Raw genomic sequence first — 23,417 nt, forward strand, 5'->3', positions numbered from 1 at the left:
GACGTGGAATTTAATGAGAAAAGTTAGACTTGAAGGACCTGTGTCTTTTTTAACCTCTTCGGGACAGCCATTTTTTGATTTTTGATTTTCGTTTTTCACTCCCTGCCTTCCAAGAGCCATAACTTTTTTCTTTTTCCAACAATAGAGTGTTGTGAGGGCTTATTTTTTTGCGGGAGGATTTGTTGTTTCTTTTGGTACCATTTAAAGTTCCATATAACGTACTGTGAAACAAAAAATATTGGAAAAAACTGCGATTCCTCAATTGTTTTTTGGGTTTTGTTTTTACGGCTTTCACCATGTGGTAAAAAACGACAACTTATCTTTATTTTGTGGCTCTATACGATTACGGTGATACTAAATTTATATAGGTTTTTTTATATTTTACTACTTTTATTGATGATAAACTTTTTGGTAAAAAAAAAAAGTTGTGTGTCGCCACATTCTGAGAGCCATAACTTTTTTATTTTTTCACCGATTGAGCGGTGTGAGGGCTTATTTTTTCTGGGATGAGCTGTAGTTTTTATCAGTACCATTTTTTAGGACGTAGAACTTTTTGATCACTTTTTATTAAAACATTTTTGACAGCTAAGTTGACCAAAAAACTGCGATTTTGATAATTCTACATTATTATTTTTTACGGCGTTCGCCGTGCACATTAACCCCTTAAAGGGAATGTGTCGCTAGAAATATATTTTTCTCTTTTTTAGTTGAACAGTTAGTATATAAATGATTACACATTGTTCTAATTTTTTTTAAATTTTTTCACAAGTCAGGAAATATTATAAATTAGATTCTAATTTATAACATTTCCATGTGCTGGTCACTAGAGGGAGCAATTCCCCAAATTGCAGCATTGGCTTGTGGTAAAGCAACCTCATTGCTTTATGCTGCAAAATTGGAGAAGACACACTCGCTCTAGTGTCCTCAAAAAATCCTCCCTCCATAACTTACCTGCTCCTGCCACCGCCGTCGCTGTCGCTGCCGCCGCTGCCTCCGCTCCTAGTCCTTGCTTCTGAACATATGGATGGAAGCTGCGACCGGAAGTAGTCGTCTTACTGTCCGGCCGCGGCTTCCGGTCCACACGAAAATTATGCCGGATGTCGCTCTGCCGAAGACTTTCCTTTTGGACTGTGTGGGAGCGGCGCATGCGCAGTTCCCACACAGACGGCGTACGCTATAGTGGATGGAACGGCTCCCGTTTGCATTCTCTATGGGGGTGTATGTTCCGTATTCCATCTCTGTATGTGTCGTTAATCGACACATACAGAGATGAAAAAAAAAAGACGGCCCCCATAGAGAAGTAAAAGAAAGAAAAAAAGAAAAAAGTACAACACAAAAACACAAATAAATAAAATTTATTTTAATAACATACTAAAAGCAAAAACATAAAAAAAAATTATATCACCTTCCCTTTAAGGACGCAGCCTAGTTTGGGCCATAACTTTTTTATTTTTTCACCGATTGAGCGGTGTGAGGGCTTATTTTTTCTGGGATGAGCTGTAGTTTTTATCGGTACCATTTTCTGGTTCATAGAGCTTTTTGATCACTTCTTATTTAAAACAATTGACAGCTAATTTGACCAAAAAATTTAGATTTTGGTCATTCTACGTTTTTATTTTATACGGCGTTCGCCGTGCACATTAAATAACGCTATATTGTAATAGTTTAGCCGTTTACGGATGCAGTTTGTTTGTTTTTTTATATTACTTTAGGGGGAAAATGGGAAAAGGGTTTTTTTTTTACTTATTTTTTTACACACTTTATTAGCCCCCCCTAGGGGACTTGAACCAGCGATCTAACCTAAGGTTACAGACCTGATAAAGAGACTGGTCCAGTCCAGAAACGCGTTGTCGGATACCGCACATTATACTGCATTTTTTTACCTATCTCTTAATTACATATTTGTTCCCTGTAACGAGGATTCGTCCACCGAGGGACCGCAGTGGGTGGCAGCCGGCAAAGACATTGATCATTCCACAAAAATCTCGGAGGAGCGCCTTTTTTCCATTTTTTTCACATTTGTGTGTAATGTATATAGGCACTGACATGGCTTGTTCCGTTATACGGCACTGATATTGCTGGTACTATTAGGCCCTGTTCACATTCATTTCAATGGGAGTCAGACGCTTTTTTTTCCCGTTAGCTAATTTTTTCAGCTAGCAAGAAAAAGAAACGTCCTGCTCGATCTTTGGTCTGATTCTGGCCAAACCTCCCATTAAAGTCAATGGGAGGAGGAATCTCTCTGCCGATGGCAGGAATAATTCTGCTACGGATTTTGCGGCAGGACCTGCCACACAAAATCCGCCATGTGAACTGACCCTTACATAGCAGTATTTTTTTGGTGGACTGTATGGAACTGATAGACAAATAATGAAGAGTTTAGGATTCAGTCAGATTTTGTTTAACAATAACACCCAACTGGCTCAAAAACTCCTCCATGGGAAAGGTTATTTTCCTCTGTGGGAAGGAGATGCCTGGCCTTACGACTTGTGATATGTGATAGACCCAGATTCCCAAACAAAATGAATAAACCCCAAAAATTCAGAATAAAGACACAAAACGTTTTAATTGGGTGTTAAATGGTCAAAGCTTTATTTAATGAAATGACCAAACCCAAAATGGCAAACCTCCGACTCACGAAGAGTCACCCTCCAGCACGCAGGAGAGGAAAAACCCCCTGTGGGGGAAACCTCTAGGGAAACCATGGCTGGAGGATTGCCCTTCCTCTGGGCTTAGAAGGTGCCAAAATATAACTTCTTATAGTATGAACAGAATTTGTGCATTTTATCAGATTTACAAATTACGACATTACAAAGAACAAACAACATTAAACACATAATCCGGCTGATCTGGTTGGCTATGGCGGATGGCGTCTTTCTTTGGCACCCATTGAAATTAAAGGGCCATCCATGTAATTCACAGATGAGACGGGTCCTCCAGATGCCTTTTTTGTAGCAGCTGTCTCCGCTCTGGCTAATAGAGGGGGATCTCGTGCTGGAAACCCCCCTCTATTACATTGATATGCCCCCTAACAGCATATGCAAAGGAGTTGTCTAAAGCAGATAACCCATATGTAGAAGATGGCATTACTGTGATGAAGAAGCGGTCTTGGGTAAAGGGACTTCCCTGCTAGAACCTCCAAACTGCATCAAGGTCGGCATTGGTGGGAAGTTAAGCTCAAGGTCCTCAGTCGCATCAAATATGGCGCTGAACGTGGCAGTAAAACCTTCTAGTATGGAATCTTCTGTATGTCATAAACATGTGTATTTATGACATCAGCACATCTGTCATCATTACTACAGGTGTTTATTACCACTGCCCCCTCATTCATTGTGAAGTCATCCACAGTGGTCTGAAGTATTAACCCCTTGGCTCACCATGACAAAATCTACGTGGCAGGGCTTAATAGGAAGTACAATTCACAATATACTGCAATACATCAGCATTCTAACAATCGCTGGTTCAAGTCCCCTACAGGCACTAATAAAAAAAAATCCAAAAAGTAAAGTAAAGATTTTTTTGACGTACAAAAAAAAAAAATATATTAAAAGTTAAAAAGCAAATGTTCACATTGTTTTCTCAAGTAATTTAAAAGAAAAACAACGTAATTGGTATCACCACGTCCGTAAAAAACGAAAACTGAATTGCTGTTTCTTGGTCATCTTATCTCTCAGAGAACAATTTAGGAAAGAGTGATGAAAAAGTCTTATATAACAAAAAATTGTACCAATAAAAACTACAGCTTGCCTTGCAAAAAATAAGCCCTCACACTGCTCAGTCGATGGAAGAATAGAAAAACGATGGCGCTCAACAAATATTTTTTCTTTATAAAAGTAGTAAAAGATTAAAAAAAAACCTATATAAATTTGGTATCGCTGTAATCATACTGTTAAGTCACGCTCCAGCCTCGCCCCATATTCCCTGGACGGTATTTTTTTTAATGAAATAGTGGCAACCCTTTGAGTATATTTTGCCAGGTTGACCGCTGTGGTAAACAGCTGAAAGAAAAAAACGCCTATTTTAAACTCTCCTAGCATTGCCATAGCAACGTGTTCCTGCTCCTCCGTCTGCTCTGTGTTCAGCGGCCATCTGTGATTGGCTGCAGGGGTCTCCCTGGATATTGAGCAGCCGCTAACAAGGACGCATTGCTATGAAAACGCCAGGAGAAGTAAGTATAGGTCTTTATTTTTTTTAACCTGCAGAATTTGCAGCTAATACGCAGAGTAATCGCAACAAATTCCACAAACAATAGCATATTTATGAGCAGCGAATCCAAAGCATAAATTAACATTCAGATTTATAATCCGCATCGCAGGTCAATTTATGCATGTATTCTGTGCAGAATTTTGCCGCAACGTAAGGATGAGATTTGTTCAAATCTGATCCACTTTGCGGCTACTGTAATACACTACAGATTTTCCACCCTCAAATCCGGATGGAAAATCTGCAGAGTATACGCCACGTGTGAACATACCCAAAAAGTGGCACAATTAATTGTATTCATTGCTAAAAACCAACAACTCTGGCGGACTAGGGATGTACATGGACAATCATTTATCTAAATGACCGCCACGGCAACTTCCCTCAGCAAAATCAGCAGTTTGACAGGGGTTTCAGGAGCTGTTTCGCAGCGGCCCCTGTATTAAAGGGGTTGTCTGTAATGAGACAACCCCTTCAAGAAGGCTGCATGTTGTGCATTTAAACCTGTATATAAAGCGGTATTTCTACGATAGATCCTCTAACTATTCATTCAGGCCTCTAATCCTGAGTAGTGTTTTATTAGGTATATACCTGAGTAGACTTTTGCATATTTCTTTCTTCTTTTCTATATCTGTGAATTGTAAATATTGACCGTAGGGGCTTAAAAAATGAGAAAAAAATACCAGTAACCATAAGACCGACAGACCAGCATCCTGTATTACCTGTACCAGAGCACACTTGGTGGGAATGTTAAGCAGTGTTGTACTGGAGTACCTTGGGCCCACCAGAGGAAATAATTCTTGGAGCCCACTCTTCAGCTATGTAGAAATAATGCAGGACCATTCTTAATTGTGTAGTAAAACGTATGTAGTAAAATAAAGACCAATATTGCCTCCATATTATGACCATATAGAGTTAGATACCAGACCTACACAGGTGTGCTGCAGACAGTTACATACAGTGACTTACAGGAGATGCCTTCTCAGAGTGGAATTATTCACTTTCTCTTTTCTTATTTGTCCAGTCCAGATCACCATGACGACTTCTTCCAGCCACGACTTGCCTCTGCAGAATTTGCAACACATGTACTGAGCTTGGTGCTGTAGTTATGTACTAAGCTTTGTTCTGGTGTTGTATTTATGTACCGAGCTTGGTTCTGGTGCTGTATTTATGTACTGAGTTTGGTTCTGTTTCTGTATATTTGTATATTTAGCTTTGTTCTGGTGCTGTATATATGACCTGCCCATTTGTTCTGATGCCGTATTTATATACTGAGCTTTGTTCTGGTGCCGTGTTTATGTACCAAGCTTAGTTCTGGAACTCTATATATTTCTGGAACTCTATATATATATATATATATATATATATATATATATATATATATATATATATAGAGACAGAGAGCTTGGTTCTAGTACTGAGCTTTGTTCTGGTGCTTTATATATGTTTTGAACTTTGTTCTGGTGCTGTGTATATGTACTGAGCTTGGTTCTGGTTCTGTATATATTTACTGAACTCTGTTCTGGTGCTGTATATATGGACTGAGCTTTGTTCTGGTGCTGTATATATGTACTGAGCTTGGTTATGTTGCTGCATATTTGTGTATTGAACTTGGTTCTGGTGTTGTATTTATGTACTGAGCTTTGTTCTGGTGCTGTATATATGTATTGAGCTTGGTTCTGTTGCTGTATATTTGTGTATTTAGTTTGGTTCTAGTGTTGTATTAATGTACTGAGCTTTCTTCTGGTGCTGTATATATATATACTGAGCTTGGTTCTGGTGCTGTATATATGTACTGAGCTTGGTTCTATTGCTGTATATTTGTGTATTTAGCTTTGTTCTTGTGCTGTAGATATGACCTGAGCTTTGTTCTGATGCTGTATTTATGTACTGAGCTTTGTTCTGGTGCTGTATTTATGTACCGAGCTTGGTTCTAGTGTGTATTTATGTACTGAGCTTAGTTCTGGTACTGTATATATGTACTGAGTTTTGTTCTGGTGCTGTGTATATGTACTGAGTTTTGTTCTGGTGCTGTGTATATGTACTGAGCTTGGTTCTGGTGCTATATATATATGTACTTAGCTTGGTTCTGTTGCTGTATATTTGTGTATTTAGCTTTGTTCTTGTGCTGTAGATATGACCTGAGCTTTGTTCTGATGCTGTATTTATGTACTGAGCTTTGTTCTGGTGCTGTATTTATGTACCGAGCTTGGTTCTAGTGTGTATTTATGTACCGAGCTTTGTTCTGGTACTGTATATATGTACTGAGTTTTGTTCTGGTGCTGTATATATGTACTGAGCTTGGTTCTGTTGCTGTATATTTGTGTATTGAGTTTTGTTCTGGTGCTGTATTTATGTACTGAGCTTTGTTCTGGTGCTGTATATATAAATTGAGCATTGTTCTGGTGCTGTATATATGAACTGAGTTTTGTTCTGGTGCTGTATTTATGTACTGAGATTTGTTCTGGTGCTGTATATATGTACTGAGCTTTGGCACTGTATCTGTGCATTAGCCGGGAGATTTGTTGCGGCTTACTGTGCACAGCCTAAATAAATGGGCTGAGCACGAATAGGATATTGAATGTGCGTATTGAGTGAGTTTAATATAATGAATGTCGGTAAGTAGGTATGTATGCTTATGTAATTATATACATAGTGTGCCAATCCAGTTAAACATTCAGGACAGGGAATTTCTTTATTTAGAGTCCACTTTAATATGGGGGTTATTTGCAATATTGTAATTTTTTTATTTGATAATTAGAAACATTTTCTATGGCGCCATACACTGTGAAGCACCGTGACTCCCCTCCCCCACCCAGGCACGTATATGTTTTGTAGACAAAACAGAGATCATATTTGAATCCCACCCCTGGGTGTATTGCTATTAACTGTCCAAAACATCAGTGTGTAGCCCTAGCCAAAGGCCCTGTTCACACTGAGTTTTTTTTACTGGCAGAAAAATCTGCCTCAAAATTCCTGAATGAATTTTGTGGCAGATTTTGACATGCCTGCAAAACGTTGCTGCGATTATTGCAGTGTTTATTAGTCTGCGGCCATTGAGCACACAGGTAAAAAATGTTGCGAAAAACGCTTTCTTTGCCTCCCATTGATTTCAATGGGAGGTCAGAGACGGAACAGTGGCAAAAAAGAGCATGCTGCTTTTTTTACTGGGAGCGGCTAAAAACTGCCACAGAAAGAATCCCTTCGCCACCCATTGAAATCAATGGGAGGCAGCTTCGGACGTTTTTGATTCCAACGCGGTTTCCCTGTCAAAAAAACTCCATGTGAACGGCCCAAATCTCTACTGATAAAAACTGCCTGCACCAGCAATACCTAAACGTAATACCTCTGATGACCACACAGTGGCAGTGCTGGCATCTTCCATTTAAACTTTTACATTACAAAAGTATCTGCAAGTTATTATGGCACTAAATCTGTAAAAAAACAAAAAGGAGAACATAAATGTACAATAAGAATCATAAAGGCATAAATGTAACAAGGCCCAGTAGGAGTCTTTTGGGGTGAAGTTGACTGAGCATCCAGACAATACGGAATATTAACCTTGCGCCGCAACGTTTAGGATAATTTTTTTTAATATCATAGGAAAATTGGAACGAGGTGTAAAGATGCGCTGCATTGACATGTAGTGGTCTTATCGTGATTTGCACAAATCCACAGCTTTTTTTCCACAATTTTCTCGAACATAAATGTAGTGTGCCATACGGCAAAACCACATGTGACTTTACAGCGCATTACGGTTTCTGGCTCTTGATCTGTCGATTTTATGCAGAAATCCCATTTATCTTCCCCAAATCAAATGAAATCCCCCCCCCCCCCAACTGTTAAAATTTCATGCCATATTGTGTAATTGTAAGTTTGTAACATTATGTGAGTTTCATTTTCCTATAAAAAAATTCCACCCCTAATTTGCTTGTAAAATCGCATCTGTTCTTCGACACTAGATCACATATTATCAATGTAAAAATAACATACAGTACAATTTCTACAGGGCGATCTCATTCATCACGTATCAATAAGGAGCCATTATTCTAAGCCAATGTTCACACCCATTAGAATCTTTTATAAATCCCAACAAAATTTGTGGGACTGGGGACAAGAGCGACTTACCCTCGGAGCGCCATATTGCCACGCCGGAGTCCGCTCTGATGGAGAGCAAACAGACAGTCAGCAGCAGAGATCGGGAGCCGCCATCTTGAAATCCCAGTGTGTGCCTGGAGCGGTCTGTGAGCCGGAGGAGTGAGAAGTGGAGGCTCTGACCGCTGAGGAGAGAGGGGACTTGGAGAGCTCCTAGCACAACGGAGGAGCTGGGACACGTGGTGGGAGAGCACTGGCTGGCCATACAGCCGACAGAGACACGTGCAGAGGATGCCACCGGATGCCACAACGCAGTGGGACAGATAAGTACCAAATATCTACATGACTGTATGGGACTGTGTTACACCCCTGAAATACCTCACTGAGTGTGTTTCTCAGTGGAACGCTTTATTATAAACCTGAAGTGGCTATAGCTTGCCTGGAACGCATTTTTGAGTGGGCGGACTATGCAGTCTCAAAGAGGGCCGCTGTGCCTGTGTTGTAACGTGTACCCCTATTTCACATAGACGCGGCAGGAACGGCTGTGGAAGGTGGGCTCATAACAGTTTAAAACAGAACTGTCTTGGTATACGGGACACAAGTTACCAGGGTGATATTGACTTACTAGCTGCAGCCACACGCCTCACCCACCTACTGGCTCAAATGCAAAAGACTGTTTTCTCCACTTTGGGCGCTGCCCTGAAGATGCATATGTGAACGCATAAATAGCTCCTCCATAGACTATACATACCTAAACCGCCTCATTACAAACCGCATTGTCGCGGGTCACTGAGTTAATGGACAAATATTTGCACACTTCTGGGACACCCAGGTCTACATGCTCCTCCGCAATGCCGCACGCATCTTCTGGTCAATCTACTTCCACCTCCTCCACAAAGAAGAAACAGGGGAAAGGACTGTCCAAAGGCACCAATATGGCCAACCCCTCACAACGGAGTGAATTCTCGGTGGCGGTTTCAGCATCTGAGACATAACTCCGCCGAACCTCTCAGGCCCACCTAGCCCGACATCCTTACATCTTGCAATACAGTCCCAGGCGCCGGAAGTGGCGCAGGAAGTTTTGCGTCTCATTGTTCTGATATTTGAAAGACGTTTGGATCTCATACAAACCTCTATAAATACTATGCTGGCACAGGTGACCACAAATTTGCAGAAAATTGGGGATTTGGAAAATAAAACGCTGTCATGCGAGATGGAGGTAACCCGGCTGGAAACGTTAACGACGGAACAAGGCGGACTTATACAAACGCTGCCGGAGAAATTGGGCGATCTTGAAAATCGGGAACGTCACAATAATTTACAGTTTGTGGGGATTCCGGAGGATGTAACAAATGAGTCACTTACCACTTACCTTTCTACAGCCCTACCTAGGGCCTTGCACGTACAGCTGCCAGAGGATCCGCTATACATAGAAAGAGCACATCGCTTGGGCGTCCGGAGAGAAAATGAGAATGGGGGAAGACCTAGAGCACTCATTGCCAAATATCATAACTGGACGGTAAAGGAAAAAATTCTGAAGGCCTTCAGACAAACCCCGGAGCTCAGGATAAATGGGGACAAAATCTTGATGTTTCAGTTTTTTTCTATACAATTCTCCCAAAAACAAAAGCTTTCACGCCAGTCTTCAAATACTTACATGAGAATATCATCCGCTTCCAATTGCTGTACTCGGCAAAGCTGAAAGTCATGGAGAACGGTCGAACCAGACTGTACGAGACGCCTGACGCGGCGCTTAGAAGATATCGCCCAGCAGACGCGGTTTGATCTAACTTAAATTTCCTGTGGAGAAAACTGTTTGCTATATTAGCCAAGAGGCTCTACTATTGTTTATAAAGTCTTTATCTTCTCTTGATAGAGTTCTTTAGGCACTGATTTATGCTAGTTAACAAATGCGCACATATGTGCAAGTGTATTTTGGTTTGATTGTATGTTTGTTGACCCTGCCGCCTCTCTTTTATAGATTACGAATGTGTATCATGGACCGAACCGGGTCCCCTTGCCCTTCCTTACTAGATGTCCCCCATGCTCGCTGGGACGGGGGGTGGCATCGTGATGAAAACCGAGAACTGCGTACCCATGTCGAGCTTCTGGACACAGGATGAGTAATTTATAGCACACACCTCAGGAGTTTGGGGCTTTTGTGCTGGAGCACACATCGTTTTACTACTGCTATTCAATATAGGTAAGCTGTATCCAACACTTCTTATCTTTTAGCTACTAAGTTAAGGGAGTTGATCTTGATGCAATACCTGATATCTAGATCCCTGTACAATATCTCTGTTGATATGGGGCCGTTTATAATGTGACTTTGCCCCACAAGAGGTACCTTTCCATGATAGTTATTGAATTCTGTGTTAATGGATAATATAGCCAAACCTATCTTTGCATATTGATATCTTTGATGTGTGCTCCTTGAAACTTTTTCTAGAGTCGTGTCCTTTTTTATATATTGTATCCATATGTATTTTATATGAATGTATTTGTATATATATGTTAATAAAAATTTCTAATGTTTAACATAATTTCCTGGCTACAAGCTCTTTTCTCTCTGTGGTCTCACACCTCAGGAGTGTAGCTCAACCCTAACTTTACACATGGTGTCATGGAATGTGGCGGGGCTAAACACGCCAGAGAAAAGACGTAAGGTGCTTGCTCACTTGAGACATCAACAGGCAGGTATCATGCTTCTCCAGGAGACACACTGGCGGACAGGTCATTATGTGCCTCTAAGGCCCTCCTGACTTGATGATCCAGTAGTGTCCACATACTCCTCCAAAACAAGGGGGGTGGTGGTATACTTTAGAAGAGGCCTGCCATATTCCTTAACGCAACAATATGCTGACCAAAACGGCCGATTTGTTTACATAAAGGTCAAAATTCATCAACACACATATACCTTACTTAATATCTACGCCCCAAATCAACCTAATGACAGCTTCTACCCTTAAATGACTGACTTCTTGGCTCAAAGGGATCACCCTAATTTGATAGTGGCTGGGGATTATAATTTAACCCCTCATCCATCCATAGACAGATCAGGACCGGACCATGCTGCACTGCCTCCTAACTTGCACATAGTTACATTTATGGAGCAGCTATCTTTATGTGACCCATGGAGACTACACAACCCGAGAACAAGGAGGTACACCTTTTATTCAGCGGTTCATGAGTCCTTTTCAAGAATAGATCTTATAATGCTTTCCACACAATTATTCCCAGAGGTGGTCCACACAGACATACGCCCTATTTCAAATTCAGACCATGCACTGATTTCACTAACACTGGGGGGCAACCTAATAGGCCTCTCACTAGGATTTGGAGGTTCCCCTCTTACCTATATGAGTCGAGAGACTTTAAAACTTACTTAACAATTCACTGGCATAATTACATTCAGGACCATCAGAACCAATTAGACGAGGTGGCACTGATATGGCTCACGTCTAAAGCGGTGATGAGGGGACACATAGTTAGCTACATAGCGCTGAAACGCAAAAAGGCAAAGACACAACTGCTGGAACTACAGGCAAACTTGCTGAGAGCGCAAGCCATGCACGCGGGTAACCCCTCACTACACTCAAAAGAAGAATTTTTGGAAGCACAGAGCTTGTTAAACACATTTTTGCAGGGAAATACTATGTGTCAAGTAAAGTCCATACAAAACATGTACTATAGATGGGGTAACAGGGTGGGTTCTCTTTTAGCACATGTAACACGCCTTGCTCGCGGGACCGGTCAAATTCTGTTGGAAGGGACCTGGACACTGGTTTGACAAGCTCTGACACTGGGGAAATAGAGTCTATCTTTACTAGTTATTATGAGGATTTATATAGAGCGGAGCCAACAGACATGACAGCTATTAATACGTTTCTGGATTCGCTAGAGTTACCTAAGCTGACAGAGGAGCACAGGACCCTGTTAGGGACTGCTATTCTAGAAGATGAAGTGAGATTAGCTATTTCTTCCGCACATAATAAAAAATCCCCTGGGCCTGACGTCTTCCCTATAGAATACTACAAGATGCTGTCTCCAGACATTGTCCCATATCTCACGAATTTATTTAACAAGATTTATCTTGACGGTCTCACACTTGACACGTTTACGGATGCCAGAACTATTTTACTCCCTAAGCAAAATAAGGACCCAACTTTGCCTCAATCATATAGACCCATATCACTGCTTAACCAGGATTACAAGTTATATTCCAAAATATTGGCAACTAGAATACAGACTTTCCTCCCTACTGTGGCACACCCTCTACAGATGGGCTTTGTTACGGGCAGATACACATCCAGAAGTATTCGGGCTGTGATTGCAGCGACGGTGGTTGCACGGGAAGATGGCCATCCCCCGACTATGCTGCTGAGTTTGGACGCGGAAAAAACGTTCGATAAAGTCTCCTGTTTTTTTTTGGAGGAAACGCTAAGTAGACGGAATTTTGGCAATGCGTTTTTGGGGTATCTGCACTTGCTGCAATCGCAGGCCGGTACACAGATATTTATTAATGGTCATCTTTCTCATAGGCTGGATATATTTAGAGGTACGAAACAAGGTTGCCCTCTTTCGCCCATTTTATTTAACTTGTCATTAGATCCCTTGCTTTATCACATATCGTCTTCATCTCTATTTAGAGGTATACCTATCGGGAACAGTGAGTTAAAGGTCACAGCATATGCTGATGATCTCCTACTGGTGATTGAGAATCCTAAAACCAGATTGTCTCAGATACTGGAAGAACTTCAGACAATTGGTAAACTCTTGGGCTATACTCTAAATGTGGATAAGAGTGAGGCTTTAATCAGAGGCGTAGCTAGGTTCTCCAGCACCCGGGGCAAAGATTCAGTTTGGCGCCCCCCAACCTCTTTCCCGACATCTCCTTCCCTCTCGCCGTGTTTGTTTTCTCTACCAATCGACGTGTCATTTATTTTTATGTAAAGCGAGCATAAAAACATTTGTACATTTTACAAGCAATATGGTTCTATACACAACACCAGAACCAAGCTCAATACATATATACAGCACCAGAACAAAGCTCATTACATATATACTACACCAGCACAAATACAGCTCAATTTAGTGCAACCCCTGCCGTATAGGTGTGTACGGCGTAAAACTACAGCTCCCAGCATGGCCCGAACAATGATAAGGATATGCTGGGAGATGCTGTTTCACAAAAAATAAATCATATCATAATCATTCCACCCATCATCTCGCTGCAGATCATACAGTGACTACATTACTGATTAGAGGCAGAATAAACATTTACATTAAGTGACTCACCGGTGACAACTCAGATTCTAGTTCTTTTTCTCCATCCGGTCCAGACCTCTATGATGACTTCTCCCGGTCACAGACCATTTCTGCAGTTTGCCGCTCACATGTCTTCAGCTTCTCACTTTACCAACATTTCTACACCTATAAATAAAGATAAAGTTATCATTATACCACACACTACGCCCCTAAATATAATAGCACCAAACACTGCACCTCTAATTATAATAGCACCATACACCGTGTCCCACACACACACACTGTGCCCCCTGTAGATAGTGCCTGCCATAGAGCCCCTGTAGATAGTGCCCCCCATATAGCCCACCCCTGTATATAGTGTCCCACAAATATCTCCCCCTATAGTGCTCTACAGATAGTCCACCCCTGTATATAGCCCCCTGTAGATATAGCCCACCCCTGTATATAGTATCCCACAAATAACTCCCCCTATAGTGCTCTACAGATAGCCCACTCCTGTATATAGCCCCCCTGTAGATATAGCCCACCCCTGTATATAGAGCTCTACAGATAGCCCAACCATGTATGTAGCCCCCCTGTAGATATAGCCCACCCCTGTATATAGTGCTCCACATATAGTCCACCCCTGTATATAGTGTTTCACAGATAGCCCACCCCTGTATATAGCCCCCCTTGTACATATAGTCCACCCCTGTATATAGTGCTCCACTAGATAGTCCACCCCCGTATATAGTGCTCCACAGATATCCCACCCCTACAAGGGTGGGCTATCTGTGGAGCACTATATACAGGGGTGGACTATATGTACAAGGGGGCTATATACAGGGGTGGGCTTTCTGTGGAGCACTATAGGGGGAGCTATTTGTGGGATACTATATACAGGGGTGGGCTATATCTACAGGGGGACTATATACAGGGGTGGGCTATATCTACAGGGGGACTATATCTACAGGGGGACCATATCTACAGGGGGACCATATCTACAAGGGGACCATATCTACAGGGAGACCATATCTACAGGGGGGGGGGCAATATACAGGGCTGGGCTATATACAGGGGTGGGCTATAAACAGGGGTGGGCTATATCTACAGGGGTGGGCTATATCTACAGGGGTGGGCTATATCTACAGGGGGGGCTATATCTTCAGGGGTGGGCTATATACAGGGGTGGGCTATATACAGGGCTGGGCTATATCTACAGGGGTGGGCTATATCTACAGGGGGGCTATATAATGGGGTGGGCTATCTATGGAGCACCATATACAGGGGTGGGCTATATCTACAGGGGGCTATATACTATATAGCCCCCCTGTAGCTATAGCCCACCCCTGTATATGGTGCTCCATAGATAGCCCACCCCAGTATATAGCCCCCCTGTATATATAGCCCCCCTGTAGATATAGTCCCCCTGTATATAGCCCACCGCCTGTAGATATTGTCCCCCTGTATAAAGCCCCCCCTGTAGATAGACACCCCCCCCCCGTAGATAAAGCCCCCCCCGTGTAGATAAAGTCCCCCCCGTCCCCCCCCCGTAGATACAGCCACACACTTTTATTACAATTAAAAAAAAAAAAACTATTCAAACTCACCTTATTCCCGTTCCCACGCCATCCAGCAGCCATGGAGACCTGCTCTCTTCTGTGCAGGTCTCCAGGGGGATGAACGCGGCGTCTATTGACTGGGCAGGATGACTTTCCCTGTCAGTCAGTCAGCGCCTTTCATCGACGGAAGCTTCACTGGTACAAAAGGTACCAGTCACTCCATTCGTGGAAAGGCGCTGAATGACCGGTCATTCATTGCTTCTAATTGTACCTATGTCCTTGCGACACAGGTACAATTATAGTGCAGGAGGAGGTGGCGCTGGCGCCACCCTCTAAGCTGCGCCCGGGGCACATGCCCCCGCCTGCCCCCCCTAGCTACGCCCCTGCTTTAATATTGAAAGGCTCGGCTAAACCCTAATGGACATCAGGGATCCCCCTGAAATGGTGTGCGTAACAGGGGTTAAATACCTGGCAGTGCAGATTACGAGACAACCAGAAAACTTATATAAACACAATGTCATGGCGTATATTTCTAAATTAGAACAAACCTTAAAACTTTGGAAATACTTTTCTCTTTCTTTCATGGGGCGGGGCTAATATCCTGAAAATGGTAGAATTCCCAAAACTCTTATATGTTTTCCAGTCATTACCTCTGTACCTCAGACCGAAAGATGAAAAATATATGAATCAATTATATTGGGGTTTTATGTGGGCGGGAGGGAGACCGAGAATTCCGTTTCATGTCCTACAACAACAGAAGTTTAACGGGGGTATAAACTTTCCTAATGTTCGTGTAATGATGGGGGTAAGGAAACAGACAAGTGAGCCCTAATCTACCCGCCACTCAGTCCCTGCATAATTGCAATGACCCGCCCTAGGCGACGGGGTACAACTGGGCGACGGTCCCTACGCTAAATAAGTGCACGACAGACAAACAGACAAGGGTACACAGAAGCAAGGGAAAAGGGGCAGTTGCCCACGGCAACACCGCGAGCAACAAGAGTGGTGAACGAGCCGAGTCAAACCAGGAGTGTACGAGGTACCAAACGCAGAGCAGGAGAGTAGTGAACAAGCCGAGTCAAACCAGGAGTGTACGAGGTACCAAACGCAGAGCAGGAGAGTAGTGAACAAGCCGAGTCAAATCAGGAGTGTACGAGGTACCAAACGCAGAGCAGGAGAGTAGTCAGTAAGCCAGGGTCAATATGAAGCAGGGTCAAATGGTTCAAGAAGCTCCAGCAGGGCCAGGAAACAAAACGAGAAGAATCACAAGCAAGGAGGAACAGGAAAGGCAGGTATAAATAGACAGAGGGCGGGAGCTAGCTCCGTCTGGCCAGGCTGTGATAGGCTCTCCCACTCCTAAGCCTGCCATCCTGAGTGGTGGAAGATGGAGTCAGTCTCACAGACATAGAAGCAGGTGCAGACTGATTACCTATGGGCGTGGATACAGAAGCTGTGCCTGGCAGATCCTTAACAGTACCCCCCCTTTTATGAGGGGCCACCGGACCCTTTCTAGATGGACCTGGTTTATTGGGGAAACAAAGGTGGAACCTCCTGACCAATACCCCAGCGTGAACATCCCGGGCGGGTACCCAAGTCCTCTCCTCAGGCCCGTATCCTCTCCAATGGACCAGGTACTGGAGGGAGCCTTGGACCATCTTGCTGTCCACAATCTTGGCCACCTCGAATTCTACCCCCTCAGGGGTGAGAACGGGGACAGGAGGTTTCCTTGAGGGAGACAAGGACGGGGAGCAGCGTTTAAGAAGGGAGGCATGAAACACGTCGTGTACTCGAAAAGATGGGGGCAACTCCAGTCGGAAGGAGATAGGATTGAGGACTTCAATGACCTTGTACGGCCCTATAAACCGGGGAGCAAACTTCTTGGACGGGACTTTAAGGCGCAAGTTCTTTGACGATAGCCACACCAGATCAGGGTAAGAGACCTGTTGAGGAGTATTAAAATATATTCCTCTTCTCTGTGAAGATTCCAAACTAGAGAAGGTTTCGGAGGACGGGTATAGAGTAGTGTCCCGCAGAGCACCGACCCTGGGCAACATACTGTCCCCTTCACTCCTGACACTAAACAATCCAAAACCCACATGGTTGGCACACAAAGGGTTTTACAAATGTGGTGTTAGTGTAAAGGTTTTGCCAGGCACAGCTTCTGTATCAACGCCCATAGATAATCAGTCTGCACCTGCTTCTATGTCTGTGAGACTGACTCCTTCTTCCACCACTCAAGATGGCAGGCTTAGGAGTGGGAGAGCCTATCGCAGCCTGGCCAGACGGAGGTAGCTCCCGCCCTCTGTCTATTTATACCTGCCTTTCCTGTTCCTCCTTGCTTGTGATTCTTCACGTTTGGTTTCCTGGCCCTGCTGCAGCTTCCTGAACTATTTGTCCCTGCTTCATATTGACCCCGGCTTACTGACTACTCTCCTGCTCTGCGTTTGGTACCTCGTACACTCCTCGTTTGACTCGGCTTGTTCACTACTCTCCTGCTCTACGTTTGGTACCTCGTACACTCCTGGTTACTCGGCTCATTCACTACTCTTGTTGCTCACGGTGTTGCCGTGGGCAACTGCCCCATTTCCCTTAGCTTCTGTGTACCCTTGTTTGTTTGTCTGTCGTGCACTTATTGAGCGTAGGGACCGTCGCCCAGTTGTACCCCGTCGCCTAGGGCGGTTCGTTGCAAGTAGGCAGGGACTGAGTGGCGGGTAGATTAGGGCTCACTTGTCTGTTTCCCTACAACTATCATTACATAATCACAATCCCATATACCAAGTCTACCCTGGTCCCTGACACTACTATGGACCCCCTTGAGACCCTGGCTCAGCAAATGCAGGGTCTCTCCCTACAGGTCCAGGCCCTGGCTCAGAGGGTCAACCAGCCTGATGCTACCATGGTAGTGCCCCTCACCTCACCTCTTGAACCCCACCTCAAGTTGCCTGACCGGTTCTCAGAGGACCGGAAGACTTTTCTCTCCTTTCGGGAGAGTTGTAGGCTCAATTTTCACTTAAAGCCCCACTCCTCAGGTTCTGAGAGCCAGCGGGTGGGTATAATTATATCCCGGCTCCTGGAAGGGCCCCAAGAATGGGCCTTCTCCTTGGCTCCTGACGCCCCTGAACTTTCCTCCGTTGATCTTTTCTTTTCTGCTCTCGGACACATTTATGACGAGACTGACAGGACTGCCTTTGCCGAGAGTCAGCTGGTGACCTTACGTCAGGGTAAGAGACCTGTTGAGGAGTATTGCTCTGAATTTAGGAAGTGGTGCGTAGCTTCTCGGTGGAATGACCCTGCCTTAAGGTGCTAGTTTAGGTTGGGCCTGTCGAACGCTCTGAAAGACCTGCTAGTTAGCTACCCCTCTTCTGACTCCCTAGACCAGGTTATGGCTTTAGCGGTACGACTTGACCGACGTCTCAGGGAACGACGACTTGAACGTTTTGGTGTTTTCTCCTCTGACTCCCCCATGATGCCTCCCGAGGTTCCATTGATTCGTTCTTCCACGGAAGACTCGGAGGTACCTATGCAACTCGGGACCTCCGTGTCCCCCCAACAACATAGAGAGTTCCGCAGGAAGAATGGTCTCTGCTTCTACTGTGGGGATGACAAGCATCAAGTGAACAACTGTCCTAGGCATAAGAATAAGCAGCCGGAAAACTTCCGCGCCTAAGTGATCATCGGGGAGGTCACTTGGGCGCACAGGTATTTCCCGTAAATATGAAACGTAATAAAATCTTGCTTCCCTTTCAGGTCTCTTTTGGTGGTAGGTCTGCTACCGGCAGTGCCTTAGTGGATTCAGGGTCTTCTGCTAATATCATGTCTGTGGAATTTGCTATGTCTCTAGCTATGCCTTTGATTGATTTGCCTAAACCTGTCCCGGTAGTGGGTATCGACTCCACTCCTCTTGCTAATGGTTATTTTACACAGAATACCCCTGTTTTTGAACTCCTTGTTGGCTCCATGCATTTGGAGCAGTGCTCTGTACTGGTGATGCAGGGATTATCGTCCGATTTGGTTTTAGGCCTTCCCTGGTTGCAGATGCATAATCCCACGTTTAACTGGAATACTGGGGATCTTACCAAATGGGGTAATGAATGCATGACTTCCTGTTTTTCTGATAATTCTATTTCTCTCCCTGAGGAGGTGAACACTCTACCTGAGTTTGTTCAGGACTTCGCTGATGTTTTCTCTAAAGAGGCCTCCGAAGTGTTACCTCCTCATAGAGAATACGATTGCACAATCGATTTGGTACCAGGAGCTAAGCTCCCTAAGGGTAGGATATATAATCTCTCTTGTCCCGAACGTGAAGCCATGAGAGAGTATATCCAGGAATGCCTGGCCAAGGGTTACATTCGCCCCTCTACTTCTCCGGTAGGTGTTGCCTTCTTCTTCGTAGGGAAGAAGGATTGTGGTCTTAGGCCGTGCATTGACTACCGTAACTTGAATAAGGTCACTGTAAGGAATCAGTACCCCCTTCCTTTGATTCCTGATCTCTTCAATCAGGTTCAGGGTGCCCAATGGTTCTCTAAGTTTGATCTACGGGGGGCTTATAACCTTATCCGCATCAAAGAGGGGGATGAGTGGAAGACTGCGTTTAACACGCCCGAAGGTCATTTCGAATACCTTGTCATGCCCTTTGGGTTGTGTAATGCTCCCGCGGTCTTCCAGAATTTCATAAATGAGATTTTAAGAGACTACCTGGGGGTATTTCTTGTAGTGTACCTTGCTGACATACTCTTGTTTTCCAAGGACTGGTCCTCCCACATTGAGCATGTCAGGAAGGTGCTCCAGGTCCTTCGGGAAAACAAACTGTTTGCGAAGACCGAAAAATGTGTGTTTGGGGTGCAGGAGATACCATTTTTGGGTCAAATCCTCACTCCTCGTGAATTCCGCATGGACCCCGCCAATTTCCAGGCTGTGGCGGAATGGGTCCAACCTGCCTCCCTGAAGGCGTTACAGTGCTTCCTGCGGTTCGCAAATTATTACAGGAGATTTATTGCTAATTTCTCGGTCATCGCTAAGCCTCTTACGGATCTCACTCGCAAAGGTGCTGATCTCCTCCACTGGCCTCTTGAGGCTGTCCAGGCCTTTGAGGTCCTTAAGAAGTGCTTTATCTCGGCCCCGGTGCTGGTTCAGGCCAACCAAATGGAGCCATTTATCGTGGAGGTTGACGCATCCGAGGAGGGAGTGGGGGCTGTCTTGTCCCAGGGTACCAGGTCCCTCACCCATCTCCGTCCCTGTGCCTACTTCTCCAGGAAGTTTTCGCCCACTGAGAGTAACTATGATATTGGCAACCGCGAACTCTTAGCCATTAAATGGGCATTTGAAGAGTGGCACCACTTCATGGAGGGGGCTAGGCACCAGGTAATGGTCCTTACCGACCACAAGAATCTGGTTTTCCTAGAATCTGCGCGGAGGCTAAACTCGAGACAAGCTCGATGGGCGTTATTTTTTACCAGATTCAACTTTTTGGTTACCTATAGGGCTGGGTCTAAAAATATTAAGGCTGATGCACTGTCGCGTAGCTTCATGGCCAGCCCTCCTTCGGAGGAAGATCCTTCCTCCTTCGGAGGAAGATCCAGGAACAGGAAAGGCAGGTATAAATAGACAGAGGGCGGGAGCTACCTCCGTCTGGCCAGGCTGCGATAGGCTCTCCCACTCCTAAGCCTGCCATCTTGAGTGGTGGAAGAAGGAGTCAGTCTCACAGACATAGAAGCAGGTGCAGACTGATTATCTATGGGCGTTGATACAGAAGCTGTGCCTGGCAAATCCTTTACACTAACACCACATTTGTAAAACCCTTTGTGTGCCAACCATGTGGGTTTTGGATTGTTTAGTGTCAGGAGTGAAGGGGACAGTATGTTGCCCAGGGTCGGTGCTCTGCGGGACACTACTCTATACCCGTCCTCCAAAACCTTCTCTAGTTTGGAATCTTCACAGAGAAGAAGAATATATTTTAAGACCATGTTTTTGATAATATCAAACTGGTTGCTGAATTGCAGTACCAAAGTTGGGATATTGCGATTTGTAGTTTGATTGATAGTTATTTCGCTTTTTTTATCAGTAGAAAGGAGGGAATCCCTATTCTTAGTTCCAACAATGGTCTTGGCTCTTTCTAATGTCCAATTTTTATATCCTCGAGCCCTCAATCTTTGGCAAATGGCAGATTCTTCTTTGGCAAATCCTGTTTGTAGGCTGCAGTTTCTTTTAGCACGTGTCAGCTCGCCTATAGGAATTGCAGATATGGTGTGTGTCTGGTGACAACTGGTAGCATGCAGTATGGTGTTACCCGATATTGGTTTATGATAGATTTCTGAGCGGATGATATCCCCAGTTTTAGAAGTCAATTTGAGGTCGAGGAAATTAATGGATGTGGAATTATAATCATGAGTGAATCTAAGGTTTGATTCATTGTTGCTCAAGAATGACAAAAACATCGGTATGGCAGACACATCGCCCTCCCAAATGAATAGGAGATCATCGATGTATCTGCCATACCAATGGATGAGATGGGCACAGGGATTGGTGGGGGAAAATATGAAGTGCTCTTCCCACCATGCCATGACGAGGTTGGCTATAGAGGGGGAGAACTTGGCCCCCATAGATACTCCTCTTTTCTGTAAGTAGAAATTTCCTGCAAAGTTGAAATAATTATGCATCATGAGAAAGTTGGCCATCTCCACCAAAAAAGTTTGCATTGACTGGTCATAACCACTATATTTAGAGAGGTGGTAAGTGAGAGCCTTAAGAGCAATTGTATGTGGGATGCTGGTATATAGGGAGACTACATCGCAACTAAGCGACGTATAATTATGATACCAAGTTTTGTTGTGAAAGGCCGCAAGGACGTCTTTGGTGTCTCTTAGGTGCCCAGGTACTCTAGTGACAAGGGGCTGGAGAAATGTATCTAGCCATTCTGATGTCCTCTCAGTCATAGATCCTATGCCAGAAACAATCGGTCGCATGGGAGGAGGATTGCTTCCTTTGTGCGTTTTTGGAAGTGCGTGTAGGATAGGGACTATTGGATGTTCCACTAACATATAGTTATATTCTTTATTTGAGAGTAAGCCCAAATTAAGGCCTTTATCTAATACTTTTTTCAAAACAATACAAAAGTTATTTGTTGGATTTTGATGTAATCTGGTGTATGTGTCTGTGTCATTCAACAATATCATAATCTGACTAATGTAAATATCCTTATCCATGACCGTAATGCTGCCTCCTTTATCTGCCATGCGAATGGCTTCTCTGGTAACATGAGGTTGTGTATAGGTTTGTTGTTTTTCATTTTTTCTTGAATTTTATATAACTCCCTTTCCATAACCTGTTGGAATTTGTCCATTGATTCTGTACGGGATTGGATAGGATAATATCCTGGATTTTTGGTTTCAAACTTCAATGTTGCATTGGGAATTTGGTTGTGGTGTTGTCCAGCTAGGTCTTCTAAATGTAGTAATGTTGCTTGTTCCTGAAGCAACAGTGTTTTGTAAACATTGCCCGTTACTAGTATTTCGGGTGTCCCCGATTCTGGGGTTATGTCGAGTTCTTCAGGTGTCATAAAGTGCCTTTTGATCGTAAGATTGCGTATGAACTTGTTTATATCCAAAAGAGTATTAAAGAGATCAAAATCTTGATTCGGCACAAAATTGAGTCCTAATGAAAGAACTTTGGTTTGTAGTTTAGTAAGTGGCACTGAGGATAGATTGACCACATCTAGGCTCCTCAGTGCCTCTGGTTCCTCAGCCTCAGAGGTAATGTGGCGTTGACTTGACTTGTGCTTTCTGCCCCCCCTCTTCCCCCGTTTTTTGAAAAATCACGTTTGGTGTTGTGGTTGGGTCTTGATCATTGGCTGCTTCGGAATGTATCTGGATCCGATTCCTCTTCTGCTCCATCCGTGGTTTCCGGCTCCGTGGAGCTGAAACTAACTTTATGTGGATTGGAGTTCTGTTTGTATGAAGATCTTCTATTTCTAAGGATAGACTTGGTCTTATATTTATTGTAATTGCCTTTGTGCCACGTGTAGACTTCATTGTTGCTATAGTCTTGATTATCTCTGTGGAACTTAGATTTTTTTGTTTCTGCAATAGATTTTTCCAATTGCTCAAGATGTTCGTTGGTTCTCTTTTGTAGTGCTGTGAAGTCGGGTGAGCTGGAGGATAAAATGATTTCTTCCCTTATTTTACTAATATCTGCTTGTAATTCTATTAGTTTTAAATCTTCATGTTTGGTGATCAACAGCATTAGGTTGATTGAGCATTCAGTCAAAATATTATTCCAATCTGTTGAAAATTCTTCCGAATAGTTATTAGTTGGTAT

The 23,417-nt window shown here is 43.8% G+C and overlaps 1 long non-coding RNA gene across 1 annotated transcript in view; it reads left to right on the forward strand.

Moving 5' to 3' along the window:
- Positions 1 to 23,417, forward strand: part of LOC142750067 (uncharacterized) — a 46,427-nt gene that overhangs the window by 6,297 nt on the left and 16,713 nt on the right. Inside the window, exon 2 of the long non-coding RNA XR_012882562.1 lies at positions 10,277 to 10,498. This is a non-coding gene — a long non-coding RNA (uncharacterized LOC142750067). The remainder of the gene's footprint in view (positions 1 to 10,276; positions 10,499 to 23,417) is intronic.

The sequence above is a fragment of the Rhinoderma darwinii genome, chromosome 3 (genome assembly GCF_050947455.1).
Source record: "Rhinoderma darwinii isolate aRhiDar2 chromosome 3, aRhiDar2.hap1, whole genome shotgun sequence".
Classification (NCBI taxonomy): domain Eukaryota; kingdom Metazoa; phylum Chordata; class Amphibia; order Anura; family Rhinodermatidae; genus Rhinoderma; species Rhinoderma darwinii.